Source organism: Anabrus simplex, chromosome 3 (assembly GCF_040414725.1).
Source record: "Anabrus simplex isolate iqAnaSimp1 chromosome 3, ASM4041472v1, whole genome shotgun sequence".
Classification (NCBI taxonomy): Eukaryota; Metazoa; Arthropoda; class Insecta; order Orthoptera; family Tettigoniidae; genus Anabrus; species Anabrus simplex.
In genome coordinates, this window is record NC_090267.1 from 380698216 (window position 1) to 380724959 (window position 26744).

Below are 26744 nucleotides of genomic sequence, written 5' to 3' on the forward strand. Positions count from 1 at the left end.
ATGAGAGACGGCATTACCCTGTAGGGGGCCGGCTGTCTCCTTCAGGGATGGGATGAAAACGTTTCAGTAGTAGTAGTAGTAGTAGTAGTAGTAGTAGTAGTAGTAGTAGTAGTAGTAGTAGTCAACCACCAACATGACCGACCTGATTACATTTTACACAAAATTCCAAAGTATTTCTGGAAATATTAATTCTATCAGCCCACCTCTATCGTGCAGTGGTTAGTGTGATTAGCTGCCACCCCAGAGGCCCGGGTTCGATTCCCGACTCTGCCACGAAATTTGAAACGTGGTACGAGGACTGGAACTGGATCCTCTCAGCCTCGGGAGGTCGACTGAGCAGAGGGGTGGTTCGATTCCCACCTCAGCTATACTCGAAGTAGGTTTCCGTCGTTTCCCACATCTCCTCCAGGCAAATAAATGCCGGATTGGTACCAGTACCTAACTTAAGGCCACGGCTGCTTCCTTCCCTGTTCCTTATCTATCCTTTCCAACCTTCCGATCACCCCACAACGACCCTGTTCAGCATAACCTGCGAGGCCGCTTGGGCGAGGTACTGGTCCTTCTCCCCATTTTTATCTCCCGACCTAGAGTCTCACGCTCCAGGACACTGCTCTTGAAGCGTTAGGGGTGGGAGGGTAAACGGATTAAGAAAGAAAGAAAAATAATTTTAACTAATCAGTGCATGTAACGTACACCCGCAGCACCCGTCGTGCTCGGAGGCCCGGGTTCGATTCTCGATACTGTCTGGCTGGTACATGCAGCTCGTTCAATTGGGGGTGTGCCTGAAAAGACGGCATTACCCTGTAGGGGGCCTGCTGTCTCCTTCAGGGATGGGATGAAAAGAAGAAATAATATTATTGTTTTTACGTCCCACTGCCTCGGGATGAACACACGAGTTTACTTTACCAGTGCATGTAACGACAATTACCGTACTGAAGATTATTTTTATAATCTTCTATGTATCTGTTATGTCTTGTATTTTACCTGACGAGCTGTAATGCTTTAATTGAGATGTAATTTAAAACTATCGGGAAGTAGACATCTTCGTTGAATAACATTGTAGCCTATATTGTATTTTCAACTTGTATGTGTTAACAGACTGAGAAGCTTTTAAGTTACCTTAACGAAGTCGACAATTGTATTTTCAACTTGTATGTGTTAACAGACTGAGAAGCTTTTAAGTTACCTTAACGAAGTCGACACTGGAAAATACGGCTTCCATCTTAACAAATTAACGTAAATGATGTAAAATACGATCTTAAGCAGTAGTCTTGCACGCGTCCCTTGCACCGTAAGTGGTATCGGAATTGACTCCTGCATTGTCTTGTAGTCCTAAGGGAGGGAAGTATTCGCTATTGCATGTTCCTGTGCTGGTGGTTGGTAGTCCGGTGTGTAAACAAGCACAAACTACAGTTCCCGAGTCAAGTGAATTAACCAGACGTGGTTAAAATCTGCGGGAATCGAACCCGGGATCATCTAAGCCGAAAGTCTCGGCGTTGACCATTCAACCAAGCGGACGGACTGAAAGCTACTTGTTCAAAGCCTGATATTCCCGATCATTGACTATAATATAATACTGTTATTGTTTTTACGTCCCACTAACTACTTTGACGGTTTTTGAAGACGCCAAGGTGCCAGAATTGTGTCCCGTGGAAGTTCTTTTACGTGCAAATAAACATACCGACACGAGGCTGACGTATTTGAGCACCTTCAATACCACCGGACTGAGCCAGGATCGAACCTACCAAGTTGGGGTCAGAAGGCCAGCGCCCCAACCGTCTGAACCACTCAGCCTGGCGATTATTGACTATAGTTTAGTTATATATAACGATTCATCTGAAAATTATTTTCAGCAAGTTTTGTCAGAATCGTCGCTTCGTTGTTTGCCTTGTACGCACCTTTCATGCGCCAATCTGGGGCGTGTGGAGAAATACGAGTCCTATCTTTAGCTTTGTAGACTATCCATCCATCCGTTTCCTGAAATACCTCTTTCCCGCCCACAATCCACGCTAATTGTGTTATCTTGTAGACGCCTTTCCACTATATTTGGCTAACTACGGCTGGATCTCGTCAACACCCACGGTCTTATGACTTGTCACTTTATCTGGCCATCCCAGCAACTCTCCTAAAGTTGCTTTAGCTCATGCCCTTGACTAATGAACCGTCTTGGCTCTCGAAGTTGAAGATATTATCTACACATTTGTTTGCATTCAGAAAGATCCTACACTAAGTATATTTATGTACATATGTTTCTTCTTAGACATATATCATGTGAAGCTTAGGAAATCAAAACAAAATGTTGCGAAATTGGCCCAACTCCATGACGCAGTTCGCAAAGGCATGTCTTGGGTGTCCAAGACTCTTAGGTCAATAGCTTTCCAGATTCTTTTCTCTTTTAAGGACAAAATAACATAGTAGTACCGCCTCCTGAAACAAACTGTAGTCGAATGGTCTGTAAAGAAAACAAGTCAGAAGAATGGAATGGGCAGAGGCAGGGATGGCAAACCTTTGCCGTCTAGCGTGTCAATTAGGATCTTGTTTCTAGTGTGCCATCAGTAGAGCCCGGATTTTTATGCATTAATAGGTTAGAATGCAAACTTACTGAAGCGAGTAGCAAGTATAGTCTACCTTCACAACGATTATGCTATGAGGTTTGCGTAAACATTAGGGGTACGGCCCATCAGAACCCCTATAATTTATGTTACTCTTGCTACAATATGGAAGAGCGGGTGGCCAACACTTCCAACTAATCAAATTAGTTTGCAATCTAACCTGTTATTGCATAAAAATCCGGGCTTTAGCCATCAGTTATTTTCCTTTAAAATCATCATGAAACTTTGACTTCTTTAGTTATTAGATTGCATTACATTCGACTGAACGTTTCTTGGTTTTATTTTGCGAACATCACTGGGAATTATCATTCAAGAACACAGGTAAATTTTAATAAGATATTTTTAGTTTTAACCTAATACAATTGGTAAAAAATGTATGACCAAAGAGCTAATTGTAACATATTTTATATTAAAGCAAAAATGTTAAAATGAGCTAGGTTGGTATTTTTCGACCTATTTTTTGTACATGATAAAACATTAGAACATGTTAATATGTCGTGCGGCGAGCCACGGAAGTCGTGTTCGCGTGTCATGGGTTTGCCGTCCCTGGGCACATGTATGTATGTCGAGCACTTACACTGAAGGCTGGTTAGAAGCTCTGCGATCAACTGTTATAAATGGCCAAGTCTTAACTGAAGAGACATTCTAGGGACATGAGGAGTGGGTAGTTCCCTCTTTCTTTCCTCACCAAGCCAGAAGGTGCTATGACAGCCAAGCCCACTTGAATGCGCACACCAGCCAAACCAATGACTAACCTTTTCACACCATTCATAACAGGGATGGCAGCAAAATAAATGGCATTACTAGCATCGCTCATACCTCAGCCACGTTCATATCGCCAAGACTGAGACAGGTCAATGAAAGTAAACAAATTTATTCTAGCCCGTAATAGATGGCCTTGTGCACTGTAAACACTGCGTTTTGCCAGCAAAGGGAGAGGGCATGTTGTAAGAATGGAAAATTCATAGGATAACCGAAAGAGAGATGTTTTCCAAACAAGAGCTGTTGGAAGACCCAGATTGATAAGGAGAAGTGTTGAGCCCTTCATGCCAAAACCTACCTTGAGAGTTTGGTGACATAAACGATATTCTACGAGAAGATGAAATGAAAATCTACAGCCTGTTTTCAGTCATTCGATCGGGTCAGGAATAAAATGAATGAAGCCCCCTCTAACGACGAGGATAGGAATTGTGCCGGCAGCCGAAGCATGTTGCACTCCTCTGGGGCAGTGATTAATGAATGACAGATGAAATGGTACTGGAGTGTGTTGCTGGAATGAAATATGACAGGGAAAACCGGAGTACCTGGAGAAAATCCTGTTCCGCCTCCGCTTTGTCCAGCACAAATCTCACATGAAGTGACCGGGATTTGAACCACGGAACCCAGCGCTGCCGCCTGAGCCACACTCTTCTGTGAGAAGATCACAGGCAAAAATTAGGCTGGCTGTTTCCTCTGCAAGGCCCCCAAAATAAGCCTCTGAATCATGCATAAAAGACTGGGGAAGCGAGCAGTAGAGTGGCGAACAGAAAATGACTCCACACGGCTCACCAGTAGGCCAGGGATATCCAGCTGTGCCGTGTTACCGTCTGGCCACGTAGGATTCCAGCTTCGATTTCAGAGCTTTTTTTAAGTGTAAGCAGACATTATTATTATTATTATTATTATTATTATTATTATTATTATTATTATTATTATTATTATTATTAATATTATATAGCCTATAATTCGCTGGGGCCATCAAGGACCACGTTAAGTCTTGTTGCATTTGACACTGAACTTGGCCTTCTTTACAGCCCAAATTTCCCTCATTCTTTGTGAGTGGGCCTGCTTACGCTCCTCTGTCCAAGGGGCACCGTGTCTTCTCTTCGGTTGCTCGTCTCGGTTTAGCCCGTTCGTCAATATTTTCTTGCGGAAGAGATCTCTGTTAAGGGCGTCTTCAGCTGAGATACGTAGCATTTGAAGGTCTTCTTTGGTATTTCTAAACCAGGGAATTGTGGTTTTGGGGTTTGAATCATAAAAGTGAAATATTTCTTTAGTTAACTTTCTTCCGTCCATTCTTTTCAGATGACCGTAAAATCGTGCCCGTCTTTTTCTGATTGTGTCGGTAATTTTCTCTATTTTGACGGAGACTTCCTTGTTGGATCTCTTTTGATGGACTCCATTTCTGTACTTTGATCCCAAGATTCCTCTCACAATTTTGCGTTCTCCAGTTCTTCAAGGAGTCCTTTGTTGGCATTTAGAGACAGGGTTTCGGCTGCATATAGAACTACTGGCTTCAGAACTGTTTCATAGTGACGTATCTTGGTGTTTTGGGAAAGGCATTTTTTGTTGTAGATTGTGCGGGATGTTTGGTAGGCTATTTCCAGTTTGCGTACTCGCTCCTGAAGTGCTTCTTTGTCCAGTCCATTTTTCATGATGATCTCACCCAGGTATTTGAATTTGTCTACTCGGGTGATGTCCCCGTATTTTGTATGGAGTTTTGGTGGAGCCTCTTTGATGTTAGTCATTACTTCTGTTTTCTCAAACGATATCGGCAAACCAGATTTTTCGGCAATTTCCTTTAAAATTTCAACTTGAGCTCTAGCGGTTTCTATGTCGTTTGAGAGAACAGCAATATCATCGGCAAATGCTAAACAGTCTGTTGCGATCCCCTTAGATTTGGTTCCTATTCTCAATGGACTGTAGTTGGTTTCCTGTAATCTCACCCACCAGGTTCTGATGATCTTTTCAAGAACACAGTTGAAGAGTATCGGGGATAGCCCATCACCTTGTCGGACTCCTGTTTTGATGTCAAAGGAATGCGAGAGACATCCGTGGAACTTCACCTTGGATTTTGTATCGGTCAGGGTGGCTCTAATTAATGCCAGCAGTTTCAAATCAACTCCAAATTCATTTAAGGTGTTTAGCAGGACTTCCCGGTCAATGGAGTCGTACGCTTTCTTAAAGTCCACAAAGACAGACACATACTGCTTGGACCTTAGTGTACAATATCTGATGATCGTTTTGAGATTTTGGATCTGTTCAGCTGTTGAGCGACCTTTTCTGAACCCTCCTTGGTATTCACCTATTTGATGTTCGACTTGTGCTTCCAAACGCAGTGATAGAATTTTGTAAGTCACGGGTAGCAAAGATATTCCTCTGTAGTTGTTGATGTTCTTCATGCTGCCTTTTTTGTGTAATGGATGGATCAAAGCTATTTTCCAATCTTCGGGTAGGGTCTCCTTGTTCCAAATTTCTTCTATTTGCTTTTGCAAGATATCAAGTGATTCCTCTGGGGCATATTTCCATAGTTCTGCTACTACTGGGTCTTCCCCCGGCGCTTTGTTATTTTTGAGACGGGCAATGTGGCGCTTGATTTCATCTCTGTCGGGTGGTCTGGAATCTGGGTACCTGAGTAAGGGTTCCTTAGTTTCAATGGGGCTTTGCGGTTTAGAGCGGTTAAGTAAATTCTTGAAGTAGTCTGCCAGAATGCTGCAATTTTCTTCATTTGACGTCGCCAGTGAGCCGTCCTTTCGCTCAAAGCATAGAGATGGTGGTTTATAGCCAGTGAGTTTGCGTTTGAAGGCTCTGTAGTACTCTCTGCTTTCATTCTTCCTAAAGTTTTGTTCTATCTTTTCAATGAGAGATTTTTCGTATTTACGTTTCTCAGTTCTGAACACCCTAGCTGCTTGGGCACGTTGGGTTTTATAGGTTTCCCAATCTTTTTCTGATTTCGTAGAGTAGTACTGTTTCCACGCATTGAGTCTTTCTTGGAGGACTGATTCGGAGGTACCATTCCACCAGGCATGCTTTTTGCTTCTCTTGATTTCTGCAACGTCTTTGGCGGCCTCAACAAGGAGACTTTTGGCGTTGTTAAAGTCACAGTCATTTGGTATAGCCTTCTCCTGGAACTCCTCGAACCTTTGCCGAAGTTTATCATTGTCGAAGCGTGTGATCTGTTTGGTTGTCTTCCTTGTATTTGCGGGAATTGGTTTGAATTTGATAAGAGACATATAATGATCTGAGGCCACATTGATGCCTTTCTTTACCTTGACATTCATAATCTCAGGGCTGTTTCTCCTGGAGATTGCAACATGATCAATTTGGAACTCTCCGAGAGCTTGGACGGGAGAACGCCAAGTCATTTGCTTTCTGGGTAGATGGCGAAAGTGGGTCGACATGACCTGCAGGTTGTGATTTTCGCAAATGGACACCAGTCTTTTGCCGTTGGGATTGGTTCTTTTGTGAGCAGGGTAATTTCCTATCTTTCTTGTACTTCTGTTCACGACCTAGTTGGGCAATGAAGTCACCCAAAAGAAGTTTGACATGGTGTTTGGGGATTTTGTTTAATTTTTCATCCAGTAGGTCCCAGAAATTATCAACTTCGTCTGGATCAGACTTGTTCTTATTGTTTGTAGGGGCATGTGCGTTAACTAGGGCGTAGGTTTTGTTCGCGCATTTAATTGTGAGTATAGACAATCTGTCATTCACAGGTTCGAAATTTGCAACCGATTTAAGGATCTTGGTTCTAACAGCAAACGCGGTTCCAAGCATCACAGCTCCATTGAGGATTCCTCTTTGCGCTTTGCTCTTGAAAAATCGGTAGCCTTCGGATTCAAAAATCTCTTCATCTGGGTACCTTGTTTCCTGTAGGGCCATTATGGATATCTGATTTTCGTGAAGAGCTTTGGTGAGGGTTTTCAGCTTGCCAGTTTGTGTAAGTGAATTTATGTTGAAAGTTGCTAGAAAGGTTTTAGATTTTGGCCTGAGTTTTTGACTCTTCGGGGTACACCGAGACGCTCCGACTCGTTTCTTGCATGATGTCGAGTCTCCCCCAGAATCCGAACGAGACTCGTGCGCCGCACAGTGTGTCGAATCCCATATCTAAGTGGAAAAAATTCACTGCCGCAAATCAAAGCGAAATCTGGCTCATTCGATTGTGAACAAACCAGATGGTGACTTTCAGTCTTCCTTTCCACTTTCTGGTGCGTACGAGGGAGGGGACAGGTGCTGAAACGTCTTCCTGGCAGTTATCAGCTCAGTTGATTGGAGGTTTCGGAGTGAACCGAACGTTGTGTTTCTAGTGATTTCAACGAGGTGTTGTATTCTGTGGATCATAGAATAGTGAAAAGAGGTATGTGTTCTCACTTTTATGCATAATCCAAGCGTTCTGTACTAAATAAATTATTTACAATGCGCTGTAAAAGGAAGCAGTTGTAGAAAATCAGATTGATTTTAGGATTTGCTCGAAAAAACTTTGAGTGCCTCATAGTGCCACTTTACTTTAAACGTCATTCGATGGGAAATTTAATGTAGATTCAGGATCTGTAGTCGTTTGGTTGCGCACGAATGTGCATGATGGTTTATTTTCTTATTTTCAGTGACTATGTGGGCGGTACCTCGAGAAGAATTTTTCAACGCGTTGCGGTCGTGTCGTAAAGAGGGGCGTTCAAAAGTCATATTTAAATATGTTATGAATAAATTAGAGCCCACAACTCCTACTGACACTCATTTTCTGGAGATAAGAAACAAAATTAAGTTGATATCCCGTAATAGTAACAAACAAAAAACGGGAGAGTGCAGGAGGAAGAGAACAACGATTCCGGGAAGAATTCGGTGATTGGTTAAATGGGACGGATTTCATCGTGTTAAGTGAACAAGACGACATTGATCTAGCGTGTGATCCGAAAACAAGTTGTGTCCCTAGCAAAGCCGGCCGTCATCCTAAGGAATTTAAGGACTTCCGTAAAGACGAAGAAGCAAAACGTTTGTGATATTACCGAATCGCGTAGTTTGGAGGAAGTCGCGTTTGCTGCTGAAGATTCTTTTCGATCAAGCGGGAAAAGATGAAGGCTTAATAAAAAGATTTCATGTACTACTAGCTGCTCTTTCTCATGACTCTGAAATAAATTCAAAGAATTTTTGTGCACAATCTGCGGCTTTGTATGCTAAACTATATCCATGGTATTATATGCCCGTAACTGTGTATAAAATTTTAGTACACAGTACTCAAGTAATTAAACATTTTCTTGTGCCAATAGGAACTTTATCTGAAGAAGCTAGAAATATTCCGGAGGTTTCGTGATCATATTCGAAAATGTAGCAGGGATTCAACGAATAGAGACTTGCTTAACATGTCGTTGATTACATCACATCCCTTAATGAACAAGTACCGAACAGTGCCACGTAAAACTCCTGGTAATCTACCTATGGAAGCTACTGAGTTACTTACTGACTCCCAAGATCCTTTCACATCAAATGAAGAAGACCAGTATAGCAATGACTACGATTCTCTGGACTCTACAGGGGACGAATGAACATTGGACATGTTGTTATTATGAACGGGATGAGATTGATGAGACAATTACTTGTAAATACTGTAATATGATTTTTTCACGTCTTTTATGAAATGTTTCTGAGTGTAATCTTGACTTTTTAAATGTGGAAATACAATATAATATATATAATAATATTGTTTTCGTGTGTAAGGTGTGTTTACTGAAACTACGTCACTAACAGGGCTGGAAAATGAAATTTTGTTATAAAGAAGTATTGTTATGTTTTTGACGGATATATTTTTATTAAAAAATAAATGTTATTTTTTGTTCATACTTCGTTGTTCTATGTTTAATACTAATTTAAAATACGTTTCCAATCTGGAAGAATTTAAATGCAATGCCTTCGTCTATTCCCTCAAATAAGGTGTAACAAGAATACTGGACTGAAATTCTCATTGTTATTAATATTTTATCCAGTTTTAAATAGTATGTTTACCACTGTTATAAACTATAATATACACATCCAAATTAAGTTTTTACTCTCGTAAATGGACGATTCTTTTGTTGCTTTCGGTCATTTTTTAAACCTCCCCTTGCTCCTCAGCCCTATATATTTACCCCCGAACATCGTACACTTTAGACGATGCCAGACATGAATTTAGCGACCTCGAAAACGGTATATTGCCAACTTTTAATAGGATCCCAGCACTATTAACGACGTTATTAATTTTTTCCACCTAGAACTGGGATTCGACACACTGTGCGCCGTGGCGTTCACGACGAGGGATTTATCCTAAGATTTACCCCCTGGGGTATGTTTCTTGAAATGTTGTGCCATCATGCTTTTTAACTTGACTTTGCTTTGGACGGGTACCCATCCTTTTACAACTAGGGTTGTTAGCCCTAGAGGTTGCCTCAAGATGTTTTCTGGCTTCTGGTCATTTACCAGTCTTCGCCGTAACCCTGGCAAGGGAGCAGGTTTTTTTTTCACGGTGGTATTTTATTTCCCTACTGCCCTCTGATTCTGCTGGCGGCAGAGCCAGCGAGCTTCCCCAATTCCAATGGGACGCGCCCGATGGAGGTAACCGGTAAATCCCCACACGGGTATTATTATTATTATTATTATTATTATTATTATTATTATTATTATTATTATTATTATTATTATTATTATTATTATTATTATTATTATTATTATCTCGTAGCACTAAGGATATGTTATCAATGTTTCAAAGCAGGCTTCAGCATCGAAGATGTGACACTTCCCTTGTTAGATGGTTGAAGGACGTGGAGGTTGCCGTACACGCATGCACAGAAATGGTATTCTGACTTAAACAATTCAAACTGTTCCACTCGAACGCCGAAAAAGGAAGGGGTAGTGCTGAAGGCCACTCCAGTACCTAAAAGAAGAGGAATGGAGTGAAGGGTAGTGCTGGAGGCAGAGTATGAATATTGCTATACATCCACCACTGTGACCATTTCAATCACAACTGTCTTGTGGCGCGCTGTCTACTTGTAGGAATGTGGAAAGCTTTTTTAAATGTATATTGGGATACTATTTCTGTGCAGGCGTGTCCAAGAGTATGGAGAAAGAGAGTGCTTCGCGTGAACGAACGGTCGCCAATTATAAGTGAGATAAAGGTTAAGTCCGCCTCTGTGTGTAGTGGCTAGTGTGATTAACTTCCACCCCCGGAGACCCGGGTTCGATTACCAGCTCTGCCACGAAATTTGAAAAGTGATACGAGGTCTGGAACGGGGTCCACTCAGCCTTGGAAGATCAACTGAGTAGAGGTGATTTCGATTCCCACCTCAGCCATCCTCGAAGTGGTTTTCCATGATTTCCCACTTCTCTCCAGTACTTTCGGTACGGCCGCTTCCTTCCCTCTTCCTTCCGTATCACTTCCAATCTCCCCATCCCTCCAACAAAGCCCCTGTTCAGCACAGCAGGTGAGGCCGCCTCGGTGAGTTACTGGCCCTCCTTCCCGATTGTATCCCCGACATAAAGTCTCACGCTCCAGGACACTGCACTTGAGGTGGTAGAAGTGGGATCCCTCGCTCAGTTCGTGGGAAAAAAACAACCCTGGAGGGCAAACAGATTAAGAAGAAAGAAAGAAAGAAAGAAAGAAAGAAAGAAAGAAAGAAAGAAGACAAAGTTCAACATTTTTTTTTTTTTTACTTGTTTATCGTCGCACTAACACAATGAAGGTTTTCGGCGACGAGTGGATGGGAAAGGGCAAGAATTAAGAAGGTAGCGGCCGTGGCCTTAATTATGGTACAGCGCCAACATTTTCCTGGTGTGAAAATGGGAAACCACGGAAAATCATCTCCAGGGATGCTGAAGGTGGGATTCGAACCCACTATCCCGAATGCAATCTCACAGCTGGCCGACCCTAACCGCATACCCAATTCGTTTGGTATAAGATTAAACTAAAAGGGTCGTAATACCACACAAGAAGAATTAATTTGGCAACGCTGCTCTAAAAGCTCAGAGAACTCCACGTGCTGGTGGTTGGTCGACTTGTGCCACGAACTGGGAGCAGTGGAACTAGCGAGCAGGGTCAAGGCTTAGGAAGTAGGCACGAGCACGCGTCCCCACGACAGACAAGACACTCTACATTCGCACGCTCGCCTGAACTAACGAGCTGATGTAACTGTTACGTTACACCAAATCAAAGAGTTCCATTACAAAACAAGCCACAGGTCGTTGCTGTGGTTTCATTGAGAGCCTATTGTTAGTCGCTAAGTTACAGCACGCTCTAAATTAGCTTTCAAGGAAGTTACTTAACACTCGTAAATGATACACAAGGTGCTCGAATGTTTCAAAAGCTGGAATAAAGGAATATGGTACAAGATTGCCTACCTCTTTCTCCCACGATCACCTTGTTTGTTATTGAGATACAAGCGCGTAGCAACTGAGATGTCTTCACAAAAGGATAGGACAGCCCTATCTGCTAGATGTCCTAACTTTATTTTCTTCGCAAACGATACATATATTACCATTATTTTTGTTCATTTGCGTTCGGATCGAGGGAGTTGGCCGTGCGGTTAGGGTCGTGCAGCTGTGAGCTTGCATTTGGAAGATAGTGGGTTCAAATCCCACTGTCGGCAGCCTAGAAGGTGGTTCTTCGTGATTTTCCATGTTCACACTACGCAAATATTGAGGTTAAGGCCGCTTCATTTTAGTCCTTTCCTATTCCATCATCGCCACAAGACCTACCTGTGTCGGTGAGAATTAAACCAAACCAAACCCCATGGCACAACAGCCCTGAAGGGCTATGGCCTACCAAGCGACCGCTGCTCAACCCGAAGGCCTGCAGATTACGAGGTGTCGTATGGTTAGCACAACGGATCCTCTCGACCATTATTCTTGGCTTTCTAGACCGGGTACGCCATCTCACCGTCAAAATTGTAATCACGTAGGCTGAGTGGAACTCGAATCAGCCCTCAGATGAAGGAAAAGATCCGTGACCTGGCCGGGAATCGAACCCGGGCCCTTCGGATAAGAGGCGCGCCGGCGGGGCCGGCGTGAGACATAAAGCAACTTGTAAAAAATAAAATTTAAAAACAGAAATTTTCAAATTAGGTAAAGGCGTACAGAAGTGTTGAATTATTAAAATATCAAATCCATAAAGGTCAATGAAGAGATTCAAGGCCTATATAGGTGACCATGTGCAGTAGGTTGGTACAGCTCCAGCTCAAGACGGCTGGTAACAGTCTAGTAGACCCTACTGAAAAAGCAGATGCCAACCTCAGTGACGCGGTCGCTTGGTTGTTCTGTTCCAACGTAGCGGGTTCAGTCCCAGCTGAGGTTAGCGGTTAGTGAAGATGGTTAAATATACTGATATTTCCGATCGCCACCTCGTTTTGGTATACGTTTGAGCAATAGTAGCATTTAAACTTCCTAAAAATTGGCAAGTTCGATCCTGGCTCAGTCCGATGGTATTTGAAGGTGTTTAAATTCGTCAGTCTTGTGTCGGTAGATTTACTAGCACGTAAAATAACTCCTGCGGGACAAAATTCCGGCACCTAGGCGTCTCCGAAAACCGTACAAGTAGTTAGTATAATTATTATTTCCTAAAAATATTGATGACACAGATAGGTCTTATGGTGACGATGGGATAGGAAAGGGCCAGGAGTGGGAAGGAAGCGGACGTGGCCTTAATTAAAGACGCAGCATTTGCCTGGTGTGAAAATGGGAAACCTTGGGAAAACTATCTTCTGGGCTGCCGACAGTGGGGTTCGAACCCAGTATTTCCCGAATGTAAGCTCACAGCTGCGCGCCTCCAACCGCACGGCCAACTCGCTCAGTTTGAAGTATCTCCTCCAGGAAATGTTTGCGGGAAGCATCTTAACAAAGTAATATATCTGAACAGAAGAAAATTCCTTACTCAACGGCGTGAAGTAAAAGCAGCTAGCAAATTTTGCTGACGTGAAGATGAAGTCAAATAGTGATGTATTTTGATGATGTCATGTGAACAAACTTACGTGATTTTAATAATGTGCTTGGTGGTGATGACTTGGCGGTAATGGCCTGTTTGTAGGACACGACGATGTACAATGCCACTGGACTGAGGTTATATTCAGCACGATCTTGAAAAATACCGGAGAGGCTAGTGGCAGTCTCTTACCCACACTGTAGACTGCTGATCAAGAGGTCACATTCTATCTTCTGTTCTTCCCAGTACCTTTTCATTATTATTATTATTATTATTATTATTATTATTATTATTAATCTGCTTACCCTCCAGGGACGGCTCTTCCCTCGGACTCAGCGAGGGATCCCACCTCTACCGCCTCAAGGGTAGTGTCCTGGAGCTTCAGACACTGGGTCGGGGAATACAACTGGGGAGGATAACCAGTGCCGCGCCCAGGCGGCCGCACCTGCTATGCTGAACAGGGTCTTTTGGGGGGATAGACAAGGAAGTGGGAAGGAGGCGGCCGTGGCCTTAAGTTAGGTACCACACCGGCATTCGCCTGGAGGAGAAGTGGGAAACCACGGAAAACCATTTCCAGGATGGCTGAGGTGGGAATCGAACCCACCTCCATTCAGTTCACTTCCCGTGGCTGAGTGGACCCCGTTCCAGCCCTTGTACCACTTTTAAAATTTCGTGGCAGAGCCGGGAATCGAACCCGGGCCTCCAGGGATGGCAGCTAATCACACTAACCACTACACCACAGAGGCGACTTTATCGTTACCGTATTTTTGTGGATCACAGAGGTGAAAAAAGGTGCGGGTCATGAAAGGGCAATCAGAAGATTGATTTAAAACTTTAAAATTATGATTATATTTCTTTCTAAGGTCTCTTTTTTTTTTAATAAGACTTTACAACATTCAGGTACAAAAGATCATAAGACTGGATAACAATTTTAGAAAATCAAATAAAAATTAATTAAACAATTGATTTAAAAGCTTGAGTTTGACGCTCTCTAGTCATACATTTTCCGTGAGCGCTGCGGCCCTTTTAAAAGGACGGTCAAGGAGACGAACCTCCCAATTTGTTTTACAACGTTTCAAGAGCACCTTTTGCTCCACATAATTATGTAGGAGTGTAGGAGACTATTCTCGGAACAGTCCACCATTACAGCCTTCCAAAGGTATCCTTCAATGTCTTCAGCGTCTTCGCTCTATAAAATTTACATTTTCAACAAAATGTCCAGGCCTATCAAAGGCACCACCTACATTTTACGATTCCAACAATATCCACTGTCTTAGACACTCAACAGTCTATCCTCTAACGTAAAAGAATGAAATCAAATTTCACAAGGATATCGAATACTCATTCTACCGGACCTTTGTGGGAAACAAAACACAGGTTAAAGTTACTGGCCCCAAAATCAAAATGATGCAGAGGTGGACACTTTCACTCCTTGAAATTTGCTCAAAATGATTAAAACCCTATTTGGGCTTCAGACCCGAAGTTACAGAGGCTAAGCCTATTCTACTAAGGTGACTAGATGGAGGAAATTTAAGTTACAAGGCTACAGGCAGAAAACGGTTACAAAGTCATACTCACCTCAAATTAAACTCGAGAAGATGTCACACTCTCTGTTCCCGAATTATGGCTGAGTTTCTTAGCCTAGTTTGAAATTTACATTAGAAAATGAAATTTGCATTATAGAAGATAGGAAATTCACGGTTACATTATTAAATATTGGAAACGTTCTTCTTGAGCTAGATTTCAGAGGCTATCACATAGTTATTAAATGGCTGCCATTACCTTAATCAGCTGGAATAGGCTACTCGATGAAGGGCGAGACGCCCCCGCCTCCACTAGTAACACACACTCAGTAGACTGGACGATCAATAAGAAAACCTGTTCGAAAAATGTGCCAGCTTTTATACCCGAGAGGAAGGTTCTAGAGAGCTCTGGGCTAAGGCCCGACACACCTCCAAATTTTATTGGATAATGAAATTTATACAAGACGGATCCTATTGGCTAAAAAATAAATATACAAAATTTTCTATTGGTCAGTTTTGAAGTTGGCGGAAAGAGATCGAAGTATTGAAAACTTTAACACGCCAAAAAAACAAAGAACAATCAACTCAGTGTAGTAAACCTCAAAATAAAATATTACTTTAGGATTTTAACAGTTCCTCTTCACATTAGTGGGCGTAACATATGTTTTTCTTTGGTAGAGACATCTGTGAGGAAAAGTCCTAACTTCTTTGCACACGTTGTTGCAAACTTTGTATATCAGATGGCATCCTTAAGGGCGCTTCATTTGAATGGACTGGGCATGTGTACCTCGCGGTAAAATTATTATTATTATTATTATTATTATTATTATTATTATTATTATTATTATTATTATTATTATTATTATTATTATTATTATTAGGCAGTCCCATGGTCTAGGAGTAGCGTGCCTGCCTCTTATCCGGAGGTCAGGGATTTTTACCTGACCTGAGGGCTAGTTCGAGGTCTACTCAGGCTAAGTGATTACAATCCAGGAGCTATCTGACGGTGAGATTGCGGACCCAGTCCAGAAATCCAAGAATAACGACCGAGAATATTCGTCGCGCTGACCACGCGGTTCCTCACAATTTTTAGCCCTTCGGGCTGATCAGTGGTCGTTTGGTAGGCCAGCAGCCCTTAGGAGCATATAATGCTAGATGATTTCTTCTTCTTCTTCTTCTTCTTCTTATTATTATTATTATTATTATTATTATTATTATGCACAGGTGTATGGAATTAAACAATCAATAATTAGGGCATCTGCATGCTGAAAGCTTCAGTATCCATCTTATGACATCACCTCTATTCCACCCGTTAGAAACCTGTTCGGAGCAGTCGTGTTATCTTTAAACATTAGCTGAATATTCTTGTATCAAGATCAGTTATATATTTTTCTTTTTCTGTACTTTTTGGAGCTGCGTCACACAAAACTTGATTGGTATTCTTTGTCGTATCCAACAACCTCAAGAATTTGAGGAAGAATACATAGTTCTTTTTTATTATTATTATTAATATTAATATTATTATTATTATTATTATTATTATTATTATTGTAAATTTATACACGAAGTAAACTTGTTTGGCTGACCTCAAATGCACTGACTTCGTCGTTGTCTTTCTCTTCCCAACACCGCACGTTCGATTCTCTCTGTGGTCGGTGTTAAAATGCAACAACGCAATGTGGCAGGTGCATCGCGGTGCAGAAGGGAATTAGGCTACTCTATGTTGCTCTCCATTTCACCTCTACCTATAAGTTTTAGGTCTTAATAGACCTAGAACGCATGAGTACGCAACCATTTGAAATTCACTCTTGTGCCACTAAGTTCATCTGCCGTTGGGTATCTGTCCGTAGATGGGCATCAAGGGAACCACATCCTCCAAGTAATTCCGTCTTGAGCGAACAATGTTCCATGCTTTTGTTTTAAAATATGTCAATATTCTGATTTCCTTCTTTCCCAACGTCGTTTTTATATTAAACTAGCTGTAGTACCCGTGCTTCGCTACGGTATTCTACATTTTATACTGTACATGCAGCGTCTCTTAGCGTTATTCGAGAAGCAGCATAGGGAGGTCCACATACGTTGTTTCCAATATAATGTGCGAGTTGTGGAGTGGTGATGATAACGGCAGGTCCACTTGCCTACTGCCATTCACAATCTAGATGGGAATTTTCGCTATAATGTCAGGCCCCATTACCTACTGCGCGGTCACAATCTATTTGGGGAGTTTTCATTGCAATGGCAGGCTCCATTTCCTAGTTCGATTCAGATAACAGTTGAGGAATTTTTATTATAATGGGAGGCACCTTCTCTACTGCCAGTCAAAATTAAGTTTTACTGTTATCATTATAATCACAGACTCCTTTTTCTAATGCCAGTCAGCGTACTGCCAGTCACACCGAGTTGGTGAGTTTCCATTATAATAGCAGGCCGCTATGCCTAACGTCAGTCACATTTTAGATGGGTGAATTTGTTTATAATTGCGGGCACCCTTGCCTACTGCCAAACACAATCAGGTAAAGGAGTTTTGAAAAAAAAATCCATGCTCCCTAACCTTGTGCCAGTCAAATCGAGAAGGAAATACTTCATTACAATGGTACACAGGAGTTGGAGAAGGACCCCATTTCTACTGCCAGTCAAATTCGATGTGGGGAGTACTGATTACAATAGCAATTGCTGACAGTAATTAACGATTTGTAAGTTATTAATTTCAATGGCACACACACCCTTTATAGATCGCTACAAATCGACTTCAATGAATAAATATAATTCGACATAAGAAAGTATATGCATATTTACCTCCATTTAAAATTTAATTGCTGGTAAACGGTACATCATATCGACAACCGTACTGTACGATAAGACGCCACATTCAGCGGTCTAAATGGCTGGTCCTATGATATCTTGTCGTATCTCATCTATTTATGGGTAAGATTAAGTTAGAAACGTTGAATAGAGTGAAATAGGGGTAAGGTTTTTCATAGTGCATTACTTTTCGGATACTTATGTGACAGCTACAAACATAGAATTTGGCTCACATATAGCTACTGGGCGGGCCAATGTTCGTGCAGAATTTGATGATTCTACTTTCTTCTGAGTGTGACAAACTATGAAAATACATGGGAAAAGAAAAAAAACTTACATACAATCGAGGAATACAGCCAAATCTAACATATAAGGGAGAGAGAGATATACGACAAAAAATTATAGGACCAAAGTTGTAGATCACTCCAAATTGAACAGAGATTGTGCCATCCGTTTTGTGATACGACTTACCGTTTAGCCACCAAATGCCTCGAAAGGAAGGTCTGAACCGTCATTAAATTTGCCTCCATATTTCGATATTGTTCGGGGGTAAAAATGAAAAATTAAACATCGCGTAATTTTCCGTCGGTTACAGGCTAAAATTCAAATTTTCCAAATTTACCAAATTGCAATTTTCTAGCTAATCTGGCAGATTGTGCCGTCATCTTGATTTGGGAGAGGGGTTAAAATTTGGACTTTCAGGAAACTTTTAAGCCCATGAAACCTATAGGTTATCGTTTTGGTTAAATATATCCGACTGCGTTCTTATGCTGAGCCCTAAATTTGAGACTCAATGCGTGGCCTCCTCAGGGTATTTTGAGAATTTTCTATTTTTCTAAGGATCCTGAACTCATCAGCTTCATTGACACCAAGTTTTAAGTTTGTAAGATGTCAGGAAGTGCCTCATTAATTCACGTCTATTTTCATTTTTATAACTTAATTTATATATATATATATATACAATACAGTAGGCCTATATATAGATCGTTTCAAACCGACTTCCATTTATTAATATATATTATATTTCACCCCCTTCCCGAGGGGCTCTAGGGGCATCTTGCCCCAGAGTATTATTTTTCAGATGGTAGGTAATATCTGTACGCCCCCACAACAAACGAGGCCGAACTTGTACTTTAAAAATATCTGGATTGTCACTATTCATCTCAGCAACCCCAAAAGTATGGATTCGACTCTATTTTCCATTATTTTTATAAATCACTCCACCGTCGCCCCCACCCCAAAGAGGGATATAGCTGGACTTTAAAAAATTCTCAGCGAACCCGAAATCTATGGATTCGACAATATTTTGGATTATTTTTTTACGAGGATTGGGGCAAAAGTCATGGCAACTATTTTTTTTTAATAGATATGTGAACGGATCACAAACGTATATGTATCGTGTGGAAGTTCTACAGGCATACTGTAGTGTGTATGCAGAACAATAGATGGCTCTGTGATAGCTGGTAGTAGCGCAGCAAGGGCTGTGAAATCAGTCAGTTGGTGAGTGTCGTGCGAGATGGGAGTAACCCGTGTTGAGCAGCGCGCTTACATCAAAATAACCGTTCTCCGAGGGATAAATGCGATGGAATGCCACAGTGAATTAGTGGAAGCCCTTGGGAATAATGCCCTATCATACCGTACAGTAGCACGGTGGGTAGGAAAGTTTCAGCAAGGACGTGTGTCAACCAGTGATGAGCAACATTCGAGACAACCTGTCAGTGTGCGGACCGACGTGGCATGTGCCGTCATCGAGCACCTCCTGGATGAAGACAGACGATGGACGCTACTGGAGTTAGTGAGGGCAAGTGGCATCGAGAAACACACCGTCTACAGGATATTGCGTAATGAGCTGCAACTGCGCAAAATCGCATCGCGGTGGGTACCGCATGCACTGACGGAAGTTCAAAGGTGGATGCGCTATGCAATATGCTCCGACCCCCTTGCACGCTGGCAACAGGACGGCGATCAATTCTTGTCACGAATAATCGCCATCGATGAATTTTGAGCCAGGGCATACGAACCAGAACTGAAACGTCAGTCTGCGGAGTGGCGACATGCTGGATCACCAAGAAGGCAGAAGGTCCGTCAGAATCCTTCCCCAGTCAAATTGATGGTGCTCGTCGCGTATGATGTCAGGGGTGCCATTGTTTGCCACTTTGTTCCACATGGCAGAAGAGTGACCGCACAGTACTACAGGGACTTCCTGGTGCGGCAGGTACGACGTAGCGTTCGGCAGAAAGTCCGGATCTTGTGGACAGTGCAATAATCCTGCACGACAATGCAAAACCACATAAAGTAGAGTGTGTAGGGCAGCTGCTGCGACGTTGGGGATGGGAAGAATTGGAGCACCCACCGTACTCTCCCGACATTTCGCCCTGTGACTTTGAATCATTCGAAAGATTAAGGAACCACTACGTGGTAGGCGGTTTGCAACACGAGAGGACATTGCTAATGCTGTGCGCCAACAGGTGACCCGATTCACACATGGTGCGGCAAATGCTGAGGCAGATAGTATTCAGCGCCTCCCACATCGTTGGCAGCGTGTGGTGTCAGTAGCAGGGAACTACTTTGAGGGTCTTTAGGCCCAGGTTTGTCATGTCAAATTTATGTGTACTGTGTTGTCATTCCTTTGCCCCGGGAAGGCCATATTGCCCTGTATACTACCGTAATAAATTAGTGTGTTACGATATTTCAGTGCTATTCATTGTCCACACATGTAGTTAACACATTGTCCTTTCGTCTTTATATGTCACATTTTCCAACCGGACTGGTATCTTCAAGAAAAAAATAATTGCCATAACTTTTGCACCGACCCTCGTATATCACTCCCCCCTCGCCCCCCACCCCAAAGTTGGCTCAACGTGGACGTTAACAAAATCCGGGGTGTCACTATTCATCTCAGCGACCCCGAAATCTATGGATTCGACACTATTTGGGATTATTTCTTAAATATCACTTCCCCCCCCCCCATTGCCCCCAATCTCAAAGGGGGCTGAACGTGGACATTAAAAAATTCGGAGTGTCACTATTCCAGCGACACCGAAAAGTATGGATTCGACACCATTTTCTATTAATTTGATATATCACTCCCCCTTTGACCCCCACCCCAAAGGGGGCTGAACTTAGACTTTAAAAAATTCCGGAGTGTCACTATTCATCTCAGCGACGCCGAAAAGTATGGATTGGAGAAATTTTCTAATATTTGTATATGTCACCCCCTCGCCCCACTCCCCGCCCGTAAGGGTACTTGGAGTGTCTTACTCCCACGCGGTTTGTCTCCTGATACTAAGTCGTAAGTGTACCAAGTTTGGTGTAAATCACTCCAGTGGTTTAGGAGGAGATGTAATACCTACCCACATACATACTATGACATATACAGGGTCTTTATTTATGCTTGGCAAGGACTTTCTCGCTCGACCTTGGCCGCCAGTGACGGTTCAGTTGCCGGCTACCGCGCGTGCGTATGTACGGCAGAATACGGTGCTCAAAATCATGATCATGCAATTTACTCACCATTTTTGCATTTTATGCTGAAAATGTTCCCCATGCGCTGCCAAAATAATCAGCATCTCCTAATGAAGTTTTCGGTTAATCTACCAAGTTCTTCAGCACTGATGGATGCAATTGCAGCTCTTATATTGTCTTTAAGTTCATCCAGTGTGTGAGGGTTGTTCCCATAAACTACATTTTTTAACATTCCCCACAAATAAAAATCAAATGCCGTTAAATCTGGGCTACGAGGGGGCCACAGATTTTTACTTATGATCCTCGTATCAAACACGCTTCAGTAAGGAGATAACGACATTTACGTCTCTTTTTATTGTTTACTGAAACTGTACGTTTGAATCTCTTGGCCAGTTGTTTTATTGTCCGATAGGAATGGATCTCCAGGAAATTTCACTCGAAACTTTTGTCTTGTCCTAGCGCACGATTTTCTACACTTAATGTAACTATTTTGCAGATATACACGTTCACGTAACGAATATTTCGCATACATTACAGGACTATACCCAATCACAATTAAACACTATACAATACGACATACAGTACGCTGTAGCTTCATTGAACACCCTACTATCTCGGAGCTCAGCTCTCAGCAACTGCAGAAGTGCCGGAAACCGCGCGCGCCAGCGGCCGGTAGCGACCTGTCACTGGCGGCCAAGGTCGAGCGAAAAAGTCCTTGCCAAGCACAAATAAAGGCCCTGTATATACAGTATATATATCTTCTACAGTCGGTTTCTTTACGTAATCCTTTCTCAGTATGTAGTCCATGCAGCAAGCTTTCTTTTTTCCTTTCCTCTTCGTTATGTTTCTTTTACTAACCTTTATCACAACTACATTTCGTTGTTTTCCTAGGAATTTCTCTTCCTTCTTCCTCAATGTTCATGTTTCTACATCATATAAAACTATGCTCAATGCAAGGAATGTAGCAAATACTGTATCTTATCTGTATCGGAAAGACAGCCACAAGTTTTATGCGTGAATACGTCTCTAAGGATGCGAGGTTAATGGTTTCATACGAAAAGTCCTCTAGAAGAGTTCACACGTGAGCATCCAATGTCTCTCCAAATCCGACGATATCTCGATTGTACTTCAAAGTCTAGCTTGAAATACATCTATATACTTGTCCACGTCCATTGGCTCTAGCAAAGGCTCGCTGGACGTACTCGCGTCGTAGTCGACTCGCTGCGCTGCCTCGAATTTATTTTTACCTTTTTTTCTTTTTTATTTGTTTACAGGCTGCTTTACGTTGCACCAACACAGATAGGTCTTGTGGCGACGAGTTAAATTTCTTTCACTTCTCTTTACCTTCTGCACCTCTCAGCATCGGTAAGATTTCGCTTGTTTTCTTCGTCTTGACGCGATTTATCGTTTACTATTCGTCGTTCATACACCGCCACCTCCCCCCATCCCCACCCCCGACACAATCTCAATTTGTGCTGCTCTCATGCCTCGACACTGGGAATTTACTCTCTTAACTCGCATTCTATATATATTGTTTTTATTTAACTTTCCAGCTGCTGATTATTGCTCGATTGAGAGAGTAGTCTGGTTCGTTATGAATCGGTTGACACCTCTGCGAACATTTTACCGCTTGCGCTTAGCATTCTCGGGTTGCGATGCCGCACGACCCTCCAATTCGTGCCTCAAATACCCGCCTCCCGCGTATCGCTACATGACGTCGCTCACTCCAACTGAAGGTCACATTGGACACATTGATCTTTCGTATGTCGATCATCGTTTATTTCATTGGAATATGTTATGTAGTGTATGAGTAGGCGTGACGAAAGTCGCCTGAAAATGTGGCACCCTAGTACTTGGAAGTTTTCACATCAGATGTACCACTTAGTTCTTTTCTCTTCGATATTTATGTTGCGTGGTTCAAATTTGTTGAAGTTTTAGTTATTTTCGTCCTATCGATTTTAATCTTCGTGCCATACTCTTCATTACGTTTTCCGTTATTTTCTATAGTTCTTCTTCACTCTCTGTTCTCAATGTTTGATTGGTAGCATACCGTATTTGATAGCCCATACAATTTCTTTCCCATTATTATACCCTATCCAAAGAAGTGACAGTGCTGCCACAAAGAGGTAGAAACACTTACCCACGTCCTCGGTTAATGCTTGCGTGGAGAAGCTCTACGAAATACTAAGCATCATAAAATACTATCTGCCATTGCTCGGGCGTTAAGGGACTCAGGATTTACAGTCTTCGAGGAAGTTCACTGTCTCTCTCTGTTACAGACAGCACCCATCGATTTGACATGATAGCCTTTCAAAGACCACCGAAAGGGCTTCATAATAGATCCGAAGATTTGATTCAAAACGTCCGAAACACAACCCAATCAGGTAGATAAGGAAGAGAAAACAACATATGAACCAACCATCCCAATCTATCAACACGCAAGAATAACAGTTGGATGATATCGAAGTCATAGGATTCATGGTTGGCGCTAGAGGAAACATTCCTCTCTTTTTCGGCAAATCATTTAACCTCGATCAGGAAATAATAAGAGAAACTGCAGTGACTATCTTGAAATATTCGATCGAAATCCTAAAGAACCATATCTCCCAAACTTTTTAATGCATCAACATATATCAAATGTGTTTACCAACCTCTATGTAATCAACTCACAATTACTTTTAATATTCATCCTGCTTTTTGTATACTTTGTCCTCAGGGCAACCTCCAGTTGGGGAGAGTCGAAACAAACAAACAAACAAACAAACAAATAAATAAATAAATAAATAAATAAATAAATAAATAAATAAATAAATAAATAAATAAATAAATAAATAAATAAATAAATAAATAAATAAATAAAATTTACAAAATGTGAGTACGGTAATATCGGCCCCATGGTGTAGAGGTAGTGTGCCTGCCTCTTACCCGGAGGCCCAGGGTTCGATTCCCGGCCAGGTCAGGGATTTTTACCTGGATCTGAGGACTGGTACGAGGTTTACTCAGCCTACGTGATTAGAATTGAGGAGCTATCTGACGGTGAGATAGCGGCCCCGTCTAGAAAGCAAGAATAACGGCCGAGAGGATTCGTCGTGCTGACCACACGACACCTCGTAATCTTCAGACCTTCGGGCTGAGCAGCGGTCGCTTGGTAGGGCAAGGCCCTTCAAGGGCCGTAGTGCCATGGGGTTTGTTTGAGTACGGTAATACATGAAATGGCTTTAATAGAGCAGTCGGGAACTTGAGCCGCATCTGGCTAATTCCTCCGTCTCGACAACTAGGTGTTTCTGTTCGTTTTAATACACAGCTCTTCATATACACATCACGCTACTAAACAGTAACCGAGCAAGTGGCTACTTGGTTTGGGTCACGTAGGTGTCAGCTTGCATTCGGGATATAGGCCTACTGGATTTGAACCCCCCTGCCGGCAGCCCTGGAGGTGGTTTACCGTGCTTTCCCCATTTTAATAATAATAAATAATTAATAATAATAATAATAATAATAATAATTTTACGTCCCACTAACTACTTGTACCGTTTTCGGAGACACCGAGGTGCCGGAATTTAGTCCCGCAGGAGTTCTTTTACTTGCCAGTAAATCTACCGACACGAGGCTGACGTATTTGAGCACCTTCAAATACCACCGGGCTGAGCCAGGATCGAACCTGCCAAGTTGGTGTCAGAAGCCCAGCGCCTCAACCGTCTGAGCCACTCAGCCCGGCGTTTCCCCATTTTGACACCAGGCAAAAGCTGTGGTTGTACCTCAATTAAAGCCGCGGACGCTTCCTTCCCGCGCCTAGCCCTTTCCTATCCTATTGTCGCTATAATACAGATATACGTATTAGTCATAGGCTTGGCGTCCAGAAGGGCATTCGGAATTACAACTGGCCCAAATCCATTACGTGCCGATCTCAACTAAAAAACCACCAGTAATAATAATAATTAAAAAGAAGAAGAATCAGAAGAAGAAAATTATTATGACGATGATGGTGGTGGTGATGAATATAATACGAGTATTTAAAAAATTGAGTAAATGTTTATAGAAATTCATATTTCGGCGTGTGCCTCCCCACCCTTCAAGAAATAAGAATTATTCGGGTGACCTCGTGATTAATTCCAATGTTGGCCTCATGACTAACGTTATGTGCTACTCTATTGACGTCTGTGTACTCTAAAGGCAGTACTTCCTCTGTCTCCTATTGTTTAGTATTGCTCGAACAAATAAGGAACTAAATTCTTAACATTAATATGCATAGCAGGGAAGACCTCTCTCTCCTCCCCGAATATTGATGACCACGTGACCATACAGTGTGTGGCCTCTCCAGGCAGCGTGACAGGAATTTTTCTTCTGCCGTACGAAAGTTTTCAAGTGGTACAGGGCCGGCGGAATTCTCAACCAGCTGTCAGCTGGTGGAATTTTATAGGACGACGACCACCAAGGTCACCGCGTGCATCTTGTTTGTTTCACTGAATATCCGCTGATCTTGCTGACATCGGAGGTATTCTAAAACCATCCTGTTCATTGTATACTACCGAGTGGCCCGTCCCGGCCTCATTCATGGTACTAAACCAAACCCTCTGACGCTAGAGCGCTGACGGAGCTTGGCCTACCAAGAGACTGCTGCTCAGTCCAAATGCCTGCAGATTAGGAGGTAACATGCGGTCAGCGCGACGAATCCTCTCAGCCGTAATTCTTGGGTCTCTAGAATGGAGCCGCTATCTCACTGTTGTTCTCACGTAGGCTGAGTGAACCTCGAGCTAGCCCTCAGAACAGGTAAAAATCCCGAATCTGGCCGGGAATCAAACCTGGGACCTCTGGATGAGATACAAGCTACCTATCCCTAGATGGAAGTGTCAGCTGGCAATATATACACCATTTAATAATCAGATTGCATCATTAATCGCCCTCAACAGGTTACGATGGATAATTTATAAGAGAGTATACATTCCTTACACGTTATAGACATAAGTGTCTGGTTATTCACTTACATGAAAGAGATTCGGAATTTTAAATGAACGCATTGAAACGCATCGAAATGTATCACCATAAACTTAAATTCAGTTTATTCAACTCACTGCGTGATAAATATGAAAGTTGTGATAGTTCTTGTGATCTCACTTTCATAGGTTAGTAGAAAATAGGACAACTACTCTTTTATTGTATGGGCTTCAAGCTGACTGAATCTTCCAACATGTCTGTGTGTATGTATGACATGTACAGCCAGTCCCTGTTGTGAATGGTCTGAAAATATCACTCATAGGGTCGGTTGGTGGATGCATTTCAGTAGGCTTGTCAGACTGATGTGCAATACCGTCTTCTGGCTCGGTGAGGAAAGCAACGGGAAACTACCTCATTCCTCATTATCCTTGTATGCCTCTTCAGTGACGCCTGGGCTACCTATGACAGCTTTTGGTGGAACTGTGGAGGATGAAACCAGCCTTTGGGCTGAATACCCAACATACATACATGTACGACATGAGTAATCGTAGCTACTACTGCCTCATATAAGGGGAGTCGCCTGGGTGAAACACTGCACTCACACATGGCTTAATAACCCAGAATATATTTATTGTCGTGATACTTTTGATCTTAATTAATTGATAACATATATTTTCTTCCCAGTTGTTAATTTATTTTCAGTGCACCCCGTTT

The 26744-nt window shown here is 42.3% G+C and overlaps 1 protein-coding gene across 1 annotated transcript in view; it reads left to right on the plus strand.

Annotated features, from left to right (window-relative positions):
- The window catches only part of B4, a 398035-nt gene that overhangs the window by 228005 nt on the left and 143286 nt on the right, over positions 1-26744 (plus strand). The gene's annotated exons all lie outside the window — the stretch shown is intronic.